This window comes from Empidonax traillii, unplaced genomic scaffold (assembly GCF_003031625.1).
Source record: "Empidonax traillii isolate 1590-97213 ecotype Southwest subspecies unplaced genomic scaffold, ASM303162v1 scaffold15:size5535645, whole genome shotgun sequence".
NCBI classification, from domain to species: Eukaryota; Metazoa; Chordata; class Aves; order Passeriformes; family Tyrannidae; genus Empidonax; species Empidonax traillii.
This window is the reverse complement of record NW_020955208.1, coordinates 838,775-854,557: the sequence shown is the minus strand read 5'-3', so window position 1 is coordinate 854,557 and position 15,783 is coordinate 838,775. Positions and strand designations below refer to the sequence as shown.

Genomic DNA, 15,783 nt, shown 5'->3' with positions numbered 1-15,783 from the left:
ATGCAGTGCTCTGGATGAGTCACCAGGCTGGACAGCACTGAAGTTGAAGTTCGTTGTTACTCTGAGCCAGGCTTGGGTCTTGAAAAGATGACAAATGGTCTGTTCGTTTTAGAAAGATGTCTTAATACTTTAATACAGTTGCCACTGTGTACTTTTTAGCAAGACTGTGAGTTAGCTTATTTCACAGAGTTGATGGGGAAGCATAGCCATCATCAGTTGTTTTTTGTGACATTTACCCCAGTTGATCCAGGTGTAACCTGTATGGTCTAAAAGGTCATCTGAAAGGTTTGATTAGGGCAGAGACACAGAATGATCAGTTGCTTGCTTTTCAACCAAAATGTGTATTCAGTGTAACTGCCTGCTGAAATCGTAGGGATTCAGCTTGTGTCCAGTGATCCCGGAATGACCAGGACGTGACAGAGGGGCACAGACTCCTCATTGTGCGGTTGGGATGGTACGGAGAGAAAAAAGCCAAAGGTCAGAGGAGTTATCCCTGCTTGTGCGAGCGCTGTCAGGCTCTCCCCTACCACATGTCCACCATGTGTTCCTCATCAGCGGGATGTGGAACTCCATGACGCAGAGCAGACTGGAATGCGGAGTTAGTTAACACCCGCCGTTGGGGAATTTATCAGCCAATGTGGGATATGGGGGGGGAGGAAACGGCCTAGTTTAAAGCAAAGTAAGGGTGAAATGAGGCATGTGACTGTTCCTCTTCAGTTAAAGGGTCTGATTCTGCTTAGGGCTGAGGTCCTGGCTCACGAGCCCAGCCAGATTTTGGGGTTCCCTTACTGTTATTGGTGCATTTTTTAAATCCTTTAAATCATCGTGCTTAGCAGAAGGCTTTTGCAGTGGGCAGGAGGGAAATACCCTTGGGATTTTTGCAGGGAACCATTCATGTAGTTTATTCTAAGAAATCCAGACTTTGGAGAGCCTTTCCTTCATCTTGGTCACTGAGATCCCAAATCACTAACTTGCAGGGGTACATAAAAGCAGATAGCCTCTCCGTTAAAATCAGCTACACTTGGTATCAGTTGAACTGCAGTTGCATAATATTTTTAGTGCTGATTTATTACACTTCGTGGCTACTGCGAACTCTAACCTGGGTAATTTTACTGTGATGTTTTGTGCTGCTAAGAATATTGCAAAAGTCATAATGGAAAGAGCCCGAGTTTACAATTAACTGGTTGAAGGTGTATGTGGGCTCACATCCTTACTGGGTTCGCATTCTGCTTTATCCGCAGCAAATATATATCTTTCAGAATGTTTCCATTCATTCAGAATACAATGCTGAATTCCCTGTTGAATAGCTGTAGTGTGGTTCTCCCCAAACAGCATTGTGCTGGCAGTTTCTGGAATTACACAGGAAATGAAGAGCATAGCAAACTTTCCTTTCTCTTGCTAAGACATGCTCCCCGGGAGTTCTTCCAGTAGATCGAGTTAATAGCAGAGATCTATTCCTAAGGGCAGCATGTTCTCTGTGTTTCTGCTTTGAGAAATCCTAATTTTCTCTGGCTTTAAATACTTCCTTTCTTCATCAAATTTATTGCACCATTTCCCCAGCTAGGGAAGATTAGATAGAGATTCCTTTTACAAGCAGTGAAACTTCATATCCACTTCTCTTGGATATTTCTTGTAGAACTGTCTTTCCCCAGCCACCAAATATATACTTTGTTGAGAATTAAGAAGAGGTGGCTATTAGATCTTGATATGTGAACTGGCAGTACAGAATGCTGTTATCTTTCCCAGTTACTCATTCTGAGTCTGCATGTACCTGCATATTGGCCAGCAACAGCTGTTGGTGTTACTTGGGTCGATTGTCTTGATCTTCTTTAACCTTTTAAAAAATGTACTCTGTGTGCGTATTCATAACTAGGTTAGTGGAAGCTCAAGAGTTTAAAAAATCTGGGTCAGTCAGTACAGGGAGATTTAAAAAGGGAATAATTTAGGGCCTTCAGACAGAAAAATTTGGCTGATGGACTTTAATTAAACTCTGAGGGTTGGAAGCAGACCAGTAAGAAATCAGGGAAATTTACATTTAAGCTCAACTTCTAGTTTTTCTGCATATTAATTGTCCAGCAGCTGGTGATACTTGCAGGAGCACAAGAGAGACTGTCTTTCGGTATTCCTTTTGATTTTATTTCCCCCCCCTTTGCTTTATTATTCCCAAGGAGTAGCATTAAATGTAATTTCAGAGGCCATGTGTGTGTCCTTAACTGCTCTGTCCCATCTCTATGATACATGTGTCCATACATGTATACATATATGGGTAATATATAGCTTTGTTCACTGGTGCATTGGTACAGCATTTGTAGAACTAAGTATATTTTTTTCTGTTGGGTTTTTTTCCCCCCCTCAAATGAGCTACATCATTTCTGAAAATACCTCTGAAATTCCCACTTCTGTGACTTTGAGCCTTAGCCAGGTAGAATAGTAATAACAGAATCACGGCCAGCGGTGCCATAAATTACAACTAAAGTATCGGGCGAGAAGTCTGATTTCTGTTTGTACTGTTGTGAGAGGTATTTGTGCAGGGCTGGTCTTTCAGCAAGTGTGATTATTTTCAGAGAGGCCCCCTCTCCATTCTTGCATTAGAATGTGCTGGGGATGTGTGCGGGGAATGGCACCTGACAAACAGCAGCCAGACAGAAGGAGTAAAATCCCTTGGGAATGAGACTTCTTTTTATGGCCTTTTTTTTTTTCACTTCTAAGGCCACTTGAAAAACACTGTTTTTCAGGTAGATCTCCTTCCTAGATCCCTGGGCTAGCATTTGGGTGCCTGCCATTTTCCCAGACCAAGGAGCTACTGAAGACTTAAGCTTTTCCAGTAGGAAAGTATGCAAGCACATACTTTGCAGCACCAGACGCTATTGAAAGAATAATGGACCCTTCCCACATTCAACTCCATTCTTCTTGCACACGCTCCCAGACCTCTGGAGCCACTGTGCTAGCAAATGATTACATTCTGTTTTTCTTCCCTTAACTCTTCCTAAACAAAATGTTGATTGAGACATTGATTTATATAATTCAGATTCCTGTGTTGAGTCGGTGTAGTTAAAAGTAGCCTCTGGCTATTGAGGGGGATAGATCAGTGAGATAAATTAGTGCTTGCTGGTGTGTTTTTCTATATCTTGTCCTCTGAGAAAATAGTCTATATTTCATATTTAAGGAATATGTCTCTTTCATGTGTCTGTTTTAGATGTACCCCATGGTTGTGCAGCTTCAGAACGCAGGACTTTATATGTGTTCTGATTTACAAAATTATATGAACAAAGCAACCTGGAAAAAAAGCAGACTTAAGCTTTTTTTTTTTTTTTTTTTTTAATGCCCTTGATATTTGCCAACTAAAAAGAAGAGGGTATGATACTAGGGATGTTTTATAGATTGCACGCCTTCATACCTGATGGGAAATAACCTCCTGCCTGGGGTAAAAGATGACTTCTCATGTCCTGGACAACTGTAGACTTAAAAGGTTTGCAGGAAAGTTGTCTGACCTTACTTCTTCCTAATCTATTATTGTCTTTGGAAAAAATAGAAGTGGTTATCTCTTTGGTTGTTGTAGAGAACCATTAAAATAAGCAACCTTTGTGTTCAGAGAGGAAGAGTTCTCTACAGGTGCTCTGGTACTGGAAGAGATAAAATTAAATGGGAATTGGTGTGGTATCATCTGTTTGCTTCAAGAATGCCTTGTAATTAATATACAAAGATATCTCCCTTCTCTACTTGGCTTTGTGGCCTTGAGAAGTCCACTCCATGTTTGTGTCTCGTACTTTCTTTGCTTTTTAAAATGAATGCAGTATTACTTTCCTTTCTCACAGGGGCATAACTAATGAATGTTTGTCAGTAGTGTAAATGTAAAATGCTGCTCTCAGAACAGGGTATTAACTGTTGGCTTTCCCGCATTTAGAATCAGAATAGTACTTGTTAAAACGACCTGCAGGAAGCAGCTGACGTAACACTGCTAGCAGTGTGAGCTACAGATCATGTTTGAACCTAGATTTTCAGTTTCAGCTCTTGCGTTTCTGCATGTCAGACACCTGTAGTATTTATTATTGTGCAGTTCATTGTGTGTTACATCACTATGCACTGCTGTTCCTAACACTCCACTGTCTCTAATTTCCTTTCGGTGTACTAATTCTCCAGATTTTTTTGTACAAAGATACTTGGCATACAGGGAAAAATTAAATATATTTTCCTTTGCATTAGCAAGCCACTACTCCTGAGTGTACACAATTAAATTTGTAGATAAGGTGGTTCTTTGCATGCACACAGGCAGAGCAGCCCCTGAGCTTGTGCATCCTGCAGGGGCTCAGGGCACGCTGTAGAAATACCAGGAGGACTCCTTGGTAGGAGCCAGTTCTGCTACATTAAAACAGTAGTCTCATCTGGGCTTTGTCAGGTCCATATTATTCTCCATAAAGGAGAAAAAGTGATGTTTATGTTTCTTGAATCCTTGCGTTTGTTTGCTGCTCCTCGCTTCCAGTTTGGCCACCTGATGGCAGCTTTTAAATTCTCAGATCAGGATTGTGGTTTTGTTACCCCTGTGTACAGCTTTGGTCAGCACTTTCAGGACGAAGCAGAATGCAAATATCAGACAAGAGTGTAATCTTATGGAGTTCTTCAAATAGCTTACTTTTATAGTAGAAAAATAGTTCCCTTTAGAAAGTGATCACTCCAAAGACTTAACTGCTTTCATTTCTCCTAAACTTTTTAAAAACATGACAGCTGTTTTTGCAAGTGATCTGTTGTAAAACATCTTCCAGGTTGATTTGGGCTGCTCTGTGTGATCTGCTTCTTTGCCTTTTTTCGTGACACTTTTATCCATAATCAGAAAGGGTTAATGTTTTCTGAATGATAGGTTATGGTAATAAAACAAGATGATACTGCCCTAATAAAAAGCGGCCTCATAAAGGTTACGTGCATAAATGAAGTTATAATGAACCTGTAAATCAAGAATACCAGGAACATCAGAAATGCCAAATGCTGGAGCTGAAGCACAGTTGAGTAGCGTGCTGCAAAGAAGTCTGCCCCTTCATTGCTGTGTTCTGAAGTTGTCTGAGGATACTTTTGTTTCCTACATGCTTTTGTCATTGGGCAGTGCCTGAAAAGTTACTGTGTGGTGAAGAGGTGAAAGCCAAACTGAGCTGTATTTATTCCCAAAATTCTGGGATGTTTTGGCTTTTAAATTTAACGTGAGGAAGGACAAGCCATCAAAGTATGTACTAACGTGGATCAAAAATACAGTGGGGAAAAAAGTGTGAGAGCCCATTCTTAATAGTCCTGGTTGTTACCTTGAGCAAAAATGTCACCCTCCCTGCTAATGTTCGTGTCCTGAGGAGAATCCAGTGGTAACATCTCTGAGGAACTGATGATGTCATCCTTTTAAACAGTATGACCCCAAATTGAGATTAACAGTTATCAAAAAGTAAGAAACCAGTGTTCTGCTGTTACTTCATCATTTTTTACTTATTTGCTAAGCTGAGATTTTGACCAGTTAGGGGTTTTTTTTAGGATTTCTGGGTACTGTTCATTGCTGTAGTTATTTCATTGCTGAACGACAGCATGTTTTTGTGCACTGCTGTCAGTTCTAGCTCTGTTCCAAAAGCAGAGGTGATTATTCGTGTTGCCAGAAGTAGAACTGCTGTGTGGTTTGTACTTCCAGAAATTCCTTCGTGGCTTCAGTTTGTGTTTGGGTTTTGGCTGGTTTGCAAAAATATATGATCCAATCGATCCAGTCATGTTTTTAATTGAAAACATACTTAGTTAGTGTATATTATAAAAGAATCACTTGCATTTAAGGAAGAGTCCATGAAAGTGTGTTTGAGAATTCCTACCTGCATCTGGCATAAAAAAAAAAAAAAGAGGCAATTATTTTGTGTGTCTCCACTGTGTATTTTTTTTCTTTTGTATCAATGTACGTCAGGGGTCTGAATACAAATAAAGCATGCTGTGCAGGCTAATTAAATCAATGCCTCTGTGGAAGCAGTTTAGTTTCTGGAATTGCTCTTCTCAATCTGAGATGTAAACAAAAACCTAGTTATTTTTATATCATTTCCCTTTGCCTCGTGTACGTGATTCTGGAAACTGAAGAGTTATATGTTTATGCCTCTTTTTACAGCAGAATATTTGGCGTGGCTGAATTTTTATTGAGGCATAATTCCCGGTTTCCTTAAAGCTGAGCGAGACTACTGTACAGCAGGAACACACATTAATTTGAATTGCTGTGAAAGGCTGTTCATGTTAAAGCTGTCAAGGCAGCAAATTGTCCTCAAGTGTTTTTTCATTAAGAGTTGCTTGCTGCTTTTCTAGAAAGGGCTGCTCCAGCCACAGAAAGTAAAAGAGAGCTTTCCTTCCTCTTCCCCTCTCTACCTGAGGGTGATGCAGGTACCACTGCATTTTGTTCTGTCTCCAGAGGCTCCTTTTTTTCTCAGTTGGCTTTAGTTTGTTCTTTTCAGGTGGGTTTGTAGCTTCCTCACAGACTGTGGGCTCATTGCCCTGGCTTCTTTAAAATGTAGTACACAAAGATATTACCTGTCTTAAAAGTGTGGAGTGGAAAGGACTGTACGCTTATCAGTATGGCCCGTGCTCCCATTAAATGTGCAATTCCAGCTCCTTAGAATAAACCTATTTTATAGTGAATTCCAATATAATAATAAAATCTGTTTGTGAGGAGAGTGGCTTCTGTGGTGTGAATAATCAGACCTACCTCTTCTGTTACAGTGCAAAAACTCCCTTTTATTTTTAATAGCAAATTATTTTGAGAGCAGAGCCCAGAAGCATGGAATTTTTAGAAGTAAACTGGTCTTTTAAGGCTTCCTGTTCATTTTGGTTGTCCTTATTGCTTTTTACCTCTCTCTGCATTTACTTTTTTTTTTTTTTTTTAACTGTCTCTGCAAAAGCAACCATTGTAGACTTGGCCCTTTTTTATATTACTAATATAGTCTAGAGGGTTAGCACAGGTCTTTATAGTTACAGATTGGTTCTAGTGCATTTTTGTTTCTTTATAAACTAAGGGCAGGACTGTACACGAAATCTCTGTTATTGTATTTGTGCTTTGTACTCGTGCACTTGTTGACTGTTTTACAAGCCAGTAACGTAGTAGCCACAGGCTAGGAAGCTTGCCCAGAAATCTGGCATATTTAATTAGTGCTAGTAAACAAGCAGAGTTTCAAATTTAATTTTTCCTTCTTTAATTCCTATAAACCTCAAGCCATTTAAAACTTAATTTTGACACTAGTTTCGTTCATGCAGTTGGATAATACTGAAACAGTCCACAACCACAGACAGAACGGTCCCAGTCTTTTCCCAAGCAAGAAGGGAATAGAAGTTGTTTTGTTTTAATAGTATTTGAGGTTGATGTAAAACTGTAAATGATAATCTTCAGGTCATCCACCACCCATTTGCTTGTTCTTTCTGCTAGGCTAAATGTTTCAAGATGAGGAAATTGGCCTACCGTGAGTTTAGCCTTGCAAAGGATGAGGGTTGGATTTGTTGCCCCTCTGATCTTTGTACAGACAGTTCTTCTAAGAGCAGTTGATGGAACATCTGAACTCTGGTCCTTGCCATGGCCACTTTATTGCTCTTCTAGGCTGTGAGGTTGAACTCACTGCCCCAGGTGGCAACAGAGGGTTCAGTTGCTGTCTCGTCTCTTGCTTTTCAATACAACCTTGTGATCTGTGCTGGAAATGGTTCTCTGCTACTGCTTTCACCATTGGGGACCACTAAAGTTTAGGCTGTGACATTTCTCCTCTTTATTTCACTGCTGAAGTTACACTGTCTCCAGACAAGTAATGTGCTGGTGTCTCCTTATCCTAGCAAAAAAATACATGCTAATTTTGGCCAAGAACTGGACTTTGTAACTGCAGCTAAAAATTATAAAAAAATAATATTTAAATTGTGAAAATACACGGATGAGTGGTGCTTTATTAGCCATCCAGGCAGCTTTTCCTTAAGTGTCTCAGTTTTTTGTTTGTTTGTAATTTTATTTTGTTTTGCTTTACTTTGTCTCCTACTTATTTTAAAGGCAGCTCCCACCTACTGTACAAAGTGAGGCCCAGCCTCAGGTCCTAGTAATGGGTGAAAGATGAGACAGATTTTTAGAAATTGAGCTCTGTCCTCAGTTCAGTGTATGTTTTTATTCATCTGGGCTTAATGCTGTAGTGCTCCATCTTCAGCATCTTCCTGAAAGCATTTTAGATGTAAGCTCAGTTTCTTATAGTGATATGAAGCAGCAACATCTGTTATAGCTATTAACAAATCTGAAAATTTTTAATCATGAGTAATCTGATCTAACCAGAAACTAATCCAGTGTGGTTGTAACCACTGTAATTACTCGTTTAAAAAAAATGCAAAGTTGGATGTTAAGGTCACCTTGTGGTAATGATAGTTTTCTGTATCTAGTCTGTCAGTGGTTGGGACATTGTCAGCGTGGTTACTGTGTCAAGTGCTAAAGTGTCCAGATTCTAGTGGAGCTGAGATGTGAATAGATACAGTAGCAACCGCTTTTGTGAATCCAAAGTGAGGCAAAAGCAGTAGGTGTGGGGGGAAAGCAAAAGAAAACACTGGTGAAGGCATCATCTGAGAAAGCTGCAGACCTTCAAGGAGCAGGAGTGAAGTATAAATCACTTGCAGTACATGAAGAAAATGACATGAAGAAAATGATCGTTGCCAGACTTACTGCTGAAGGACTGAGTGTACATGGGCTGGATTGGGGTAGATTTTGGTAATTTAAACCATTACACTTGAAATTTTACCATCTTTGGATTCAAAGCTCATGTCCTCTTGCTTTCTAGACTCAAGTGCTGGTGGGAGCCTGGTGCTGCTTTGTCTGACAAACAGCATATAGTGCTCTTTTCTTTCTTCTTTCCTTCTCTTCTTCCTTCTAACCCTGTCAGGCTACTGTCAGGTTGTTCTTCAGTCCTGTGAAACTTAATTTTTCTGAATGAAAGTATCTTCTAAAGAAGGACTCGCAAACATGCACCTTGTATCATAAAGAGCCCATTTGCTTGTCAGATCCTAGAAAAGGGAAGGGAGTGGTCAGCTATGGCCTATGCACAGTGACAGGTTTAAAGAGGGATTTTTTATTTTAATAAACTGGTGTTTTGTTTGCCTTTGAGCGTAGACCAGTGACATGAAAAAATTGTGTCAGCCTTGCTATATATTGCTGGTGACCTGCAGCTTTGACCTAGTATTCAGTTTCACTGTTTCCCATGCATTTACTGTAATTATTTGATTTAAGAAAATATATCATATGTCTGCTGCTTAGCCCTTTGGGAACTGGCGTAGGAGGGATCAGCAGGAGCTGCTGTTCTTCAGTAGCCTCTGTACAATCCTCCAGCTTCAGTTGTTTTCTTAAAACTTGTTCCTCTGATGTGTTGTCATCCTTTCAGCCCTGGTGATTTTAGGGAACAATTATTTACTAAGGTGAATTTCCATGAAGGAGGAAGCAAAATGAGCTGAAAATTGGAAATGATTACTGTTGCCAGGTGCAGACCTTTAGTTCTTTCTCCTTCTTTAGCAAAGAAAGCATTTCCCAAAGCTTGATTAAATCTCTTAAATCACAGTTTAGCCCAGCATAAGAAAAATAAGCTCAAATACCAGATCTGAACTAAGTGACTAAGCCATGTCCCGTTGTGTTGGAATTGAATTGGTTATAGTGCACAATAATCTACTTTATTGTCATCCTGGCCTTAACTGTAGCATAAGATGATTACATTGAATGTGTATAATAATAAGGCTTACACTTTGTATATAGTGCTTTAAATATTTTGGCAGACCATAGAAAGAACCTTTACGTGCAAGGCTTGATTAATCCTTTTCCTCTGTGTATAGAACAAGTAGCTGCCAGAGCTCAAGGGTAAAACCTATTAATAATGTCTCTGGCAGTCCCCGCCCTCCTTCACAGGGTATTCTCTTCTGTTCACACCAAACTCCAGGCTTATTATCATTTTGGTCTCTCTCTTTTGCTTTCTCAGTTTTCCCCATAGCAATCAGGGGACTCTAGCAGTCTTGAATCTCATATAAAAGTGTCTGTGGGATATAAAATATTTGCACAAACTCCGTTTTTCCAGCGGCAGGGAAAGAGAAAAAGGGCAGCAGCGCTGTGGGCAGCCCAGCCCCTGTGTTATTTCCTACAGCTGTTCGCACTCAGTATGGTAGAGAGGACCCTTAGAACCAAGTTTAGGGAAATGCTTTCACCAGCAGCTGTGTCTGGTGTGTTCCCAGGGGGATGCACGTGCATCCAGCGACGTGGCCGTGCATCCCTCAGGGAGCGCTCCTCAGGCTTGGGGTGGGCGAGGATTTACTGTTATTCTCTTTTTTTCATATGGGGAAGCTGAAGCAGGATGAAGGAGAACATTTTTTCTGAGTTCCTGGGATGAGCTGGCTGCACAGCCACTGGCACCCTTGCTGTTCAGCGTTGAAGTCAAGAGAGATGTTAACGTTAAAGCACGGCATTGGTGCCAAGAAAACGACTCTTTCTACGGGGAGGTCACACTGGCTTATTGTAAACCATTACTGACCTTGAGCAAATATTAATCCTGAGTTCTGACTGCTAACCTATACTCTTTATACTAGGGAAAATGATTTAATCTTTGGCTTTCAATGAAAGTTTGTTCCTTTACCAAAAAGTTTTCAGCATGTTTTTGTCAGAAGTAGGTTCATAGTTTGTATTATAGTCTCGTGGGTATATTAATAACATTATACAACAAAGAAAAATGGCATGTGGTGAAGGTTTTAAGTGAAAAATATTTATTATTCGGAAGGCTTTCAAGCAACTTAGGTCACTAGATCAATAAAACATTTTGATTTTGGAAAGTACTTCCCATTCCTGGTGCAGTGTCTCTTTAGCTGCAGCAGCTGTGGGGATAGATAGGATGGATGGTGGGTGGTAGTTACCAGAGCTGCCATGGCCTGTCCTCCCTTGCCAGGTCCTCAAGGGAGAACCAAAGTGCACCTTGCCCTCCTGTCTTTTTAAGTAGGATTGTTACAAAACTGGAGGAAGGGAAGCAGTGAGGGGGTGCCTCTGAGCTGGGAAGCAGAAGTCGGGTTCACCCGACCCTTGGCACGCTTTGTGAGACCCCTCATAGCAGCCTGTGCCGTCCTGAACTCTCGGGTGCCCCTTTCCTCTCTGTGCCAGCGCTCTGCCATCACTGAGATACTCCCCACAGACAGAACTGAAACAGTTGTTCCAGCATCCTCTGAGTCACCTCTGCTCCTCTGCAGCCCCGGGTGCGGGGCGGGGGGTCTCGGCCATCGCGGCCACCACCGCGGCTGTTCAGCCCAGAGGTGGCAGCATTTCACCGGTGGGCAAAGGAGGCCCGGGATACAGTGGGGACATTCATTTGGTTAAGTGCTTTGGGATCTTTTTGGCCAAAAGAACTCTGGAAAAAAAAAAAAATTTAAAAAAAAATTAAGGTCATAAGGTGTCTGGGATTTTTGAAGAGCCAATGTAACAGTGGTCTTTTATTATTAGTGAGTTTACAGCCAAGAGCTGTCCCGTAAATGAGCAATGCGATTTAGGGATTATTTTTTTTTCCTTTAAAAGCAGGAATGCTTGAGACATTAAAGGTGGTCTGGCAGCTTTTGCTGTGAGACTTCTCTTGGTGTTGATCTGTACACTGGCTTTGTATCAACGCGAGAGCACCACGTCCGTGCAGACAGGCAGGGGTCAGCACCGTGTGTTTGAACTGGATGGCAGTGCTGCTTCACACAGGAATACAGTTCATAGTATGGGGGATAGGAAGAATGTGGTAGACTGTTTGGCTGCATGGACTGTGTGAGCTACATGCCATTAATTAGAAAAGAAACCAGTGTGGAATGCATAGTTTGTACTTAGCGTGCTGTTATTTATTTACTTTGGAAGGATGAGGAGGAAGATGAACTAATACCCCATGAGCCCATGGTGGATGTAATTCAGGTATCAGTTCGGGAGCCAGGTTTATAGCAGGTATGATTGGATTTTTATTGTGTCATTGCTTGGATTAGCCTTAGAGTACGGACAGCCTCAGGTCCTTGAGCTTATTTAAAGACCTTCATATTTTCCGTCAACAGCTGTATGAAGTTAAAGGGAAAGAGGCCATGGGATTTCTCTTTCTCAGCTAGTTTATTTGTGAGGTGGTGAGGTTAATGTGGCAATATCCCATGCTTAGTAGAGAGGCTTTTTGGCTTTAAGCATTGTGTGTGCTCCCTTCAGATTTATGATTTTGACCCCAGCCTGGCATTATCACACTGTCAGTGGGAGTGCAGGGCTGATTGGAACCTCCAGCTCTTGGTGGTAATCTCTCTTAATTAGTTTACAGTTGAAACAATTGTCCAACTTTTTGCCTTTAAATAAGGGAAGTTTGCTCTATCAGTGCTTGATTTCCCTGAGGGAGGAAATCCTGAGGGAGGTTATCAGGGAGAGAAAAGCTCCTGGGCTCCACTTTCAAAGCAATGCCATGTACGAAGCATGCATCAATCCTGTTAGTACTGCTTATTATTTCACAATGGCGTGTCAGGAATTACGGGCACAGACCTTTCTAAGGACTGTTGCAGACCTTTATGCACCCTCATCCCGAGTCAGGATTTTGTGGAATTACGTGCTAATAAAAGCTAATTTTACACATTAAATTGCATTCTTTGAAATTGCGCTTTTAATTGCTGATCTTTCCCTGACTTCTCCACAGATCTCTCGTAGGCTCCTCATTGTCGACTTTCTGCCAGGGAGCCCTCCATGCCTCATCATTAGGACTAAAATCTGCCATCACTTAACATAACACACAGAGCTTACAACTGGGAGCAGCCCCCTCCCTTGCATGGGAGCACAGACAATAATAGACGCTATAGTGGCAGCACCAATGGGAGCTTTACCATGTATTTTAATGACTTGTGCTTGATTACATTTGCTAGATTGAACCAAAGTTCATTTAGTAATTGGTATGATTCTTAGCGGCTACGCATTTGACATTCCTCGCTCATTAAAGAGCTCCAACAATGGCTGTTACAACTTTCATCTCAAGGGTGACCCTCTCAGATACGTATCCAGTCTTTTCCTTTTGATGAACCACCCAACCCGGCATTCATTAACACTTAACCATCTGCAGCCAGCCCCTCCTAGTACCTTCTCCCTTGCTTTGATGATATAATTAACAGCCTTCTGTATTATCTCCCCCCGGAGCAGCAAGTCTAGGTGCGTCAGCTCATGCGCTGTTTGTTATTCGATTCTCTCTGTATCGGCTGCTCCTTGTGACGGGGGCTCATTTTTCATATGTTGTAAAGATTAGCTGATGGAGTGGGAGATCAGAGGCATGAGAAGGGAGTGTGGCTCTCGATATTAGTAACCAGATGCTCATTTGAAATGGTGATGGAGTTTGCTGTTATCTGTTAGATTATTTGGCTCCTTTGCTTTTACCTGAAGATAAACTGGTTTAAGTACTAGTCAATGAAAATTAGCATTATCTTTAGTGGCTTGTTATGATAGAGTGCTCTTATCAGTCTGGTTTAGCGTGGCTATTCTCTCCTTGAGTCTGGTTTACAGAAATCACAGCTTTGTTTATGCATGTGCCCAAACTTGCCTGTTTGACCTTTGAAGCTGTGATTATAATATTAATCTATGGGACTATTCTGTTGCAAATCACTTAGGTGGTCTGTATTTCAGAGGATTTCATTGTGGGACCTCCCTCTTGTCCAGCATGATGTTCTGTTATTGTTAGTATATTCTACATTGAAAGCTAACTCAGAGTGGCATTTCAGTACATCTCGTTGTCTGGCTGCTTTTTGTGGGGTTTTTTGTGTGTGTGTGTGTGTGTGTGTGATGGAGGAGCTAGAGGACAGCGCTGTGCCGCTGTTTGTCCACTTCCACTGATTGTGTATAACTTTATAACAAAGTTGCTTAGCTACAGAAAAACTTGGTACAATACTTGCATGCAGATACAAACTTCAGCCTGCAAATCCTCAGTGTCCTGTGGCGTGGCTAAATAGCCTTGTTCCAGTTCGCAGGTGGGGAGACTGCACACAGACACAGCAACAGAACCAGCTTTCACTGGGGAGTTCCTGTTGTACGCCCTTGCTTGGTGCCTAACCCCTGCAGCCTTCCCATGCCTGGTGTCTAAGCAGGGTTGGGATAGATCTTGAATAGTAAAAGATAAAAGCTGGCATTCTGGCACTAAAGGAACTTTGTCATGTTTATCATCTTCAAGTTAAGAATTGGGGTTTTTTTCCTCCCATTTTCCCCTCCCCTTGTCATATTGTATCCATTTCTATATTTTTACGTATTTATTGCCTTGTTCCATTGATTTGTTCATTTCCACAGTAAACTATTATATTCATTACATAATTACAAGGGAGCCCTTCTCAGAGAAGATGTGAAATTTCTCCCCCTCATAAATACACAAAATGTGGAAACCATTCTCAGGATGCAAAACAGGAGGGAGTCTGCTGACTTCCAACTGCAAGACCTCATTAAAATTAGTGGATTCCCTATCCTCTTTGCATAAGGAACATTGCTATTTGGGCTGACTTCCACAGCAACATCTGGGCCACCGATAACATCAGTACTGGAGCATTGCTAGGTGAGCTCATGTTTTGTTAATGAAGTAATCTACTGAAAGTGCATATATCATTTTTTTAGTACTACATACTTCACTGCAAAGTTGTACTACTATTGTAGGAGCTTTCCTTTGCAAGTGGGACTTGAGGAATTTTGTTATAGTCCAAAATATGCCTTGCTTGAATTGAATGGCATGCTTGAGAAATGCCACCTAAGTCATAAAATGTTAAGACCTAAATACTTTGGTAGTTCAATGCACTCATTGAGAAATACACTGCAAAATGGCTTACTAGAACACCTGATATTCTTACAGCTTCGGTGTTACTAAATATTTGGTGTGGTAGTGTTTGGTTATATATATATAAATATATATATAAACCGATACTATCACACTGAATATATATAAATATATATATATGTGTGTGTGTCCAATTTGTGAGTGATCCTTCTGCTGAGCTAACTAAATAATAAAAGTGATCATGATCACAAGCATCTGACTTCAGCATGTTGTGGAATAAGCAAACAAAGTTGGATAGAATATACTGGTAAGGTATGTTCATTCGGACTTCATTATGAAATGCAGACATGAAAGGAGGAAAAATGGAACCAGAGACAATTTCAGGTGTGGATTGAAATATCTCTCCTTAATAGCCTCTGACTGGGAGTGCAGTTACAGGTGTCTTGAACAGCTCAGTGTAGTCCCCGACTGTTGTTGTGTTTTGTCTTTTTTGATCTGGAAGCTAAATATTCTTGTGGCTTTCCTGTCCTGAGAACTAGTGGTGAGTGTCCAGACAGCCCGAATGCTCTCAAATGAGGCCACAGGTTTGTGGAATGGAAAGTAATATTGGCATAAAATATCCAGCTACTTTGAGACAGGTTCCAAAAAGGGTTTCCATTATCCAAGAGCAGAGAATGCGTAAAGAGAAGCAATAGAAGTAATCAGTGAGTCTTTGTGATTTAAACTTCATTCTTAAAATATTGAAGCTATTGGGGATTCCTGAGGTTCTGAAGTATTAACCTGCCACAGCTCTGAAAGCAAAGACTTTCCTGTTAGCCTTAAGATGAGTGGGAGTTTTACTGATCTTTTCCACCTTACTGGGCTGGATGAGCAAGTCCTTTGTAATTCAGCTGTGGCAGTCATTTGTAATGCGTTGTGTAGGAAAGGTGAGCAGACCCTATCTCCTTCCCTTATTTCCCTTCAGGAAGTGTTGGAGAAAATACAGTAGTGTTGTTGTGTTTGCTAGCAGAACATGCCCAGC

General features: G+C 41.1%; 1 protein-coding gene across 1 annotated transcript in view; it reads left to right on the top strand.

Annotated features, from left to right (window-relative positions):
* EIF2B3 (eukaryotic translation initiation factor 2B subunit gamma) overlaps window positions 1-15,783 on the top strand; it is a 96,634-nt gene that overhangs the window by 30,670 nt on the left and 50,181 nt on the right. The gene's annotated exons all lie outside the window — the stretch shown is intronic.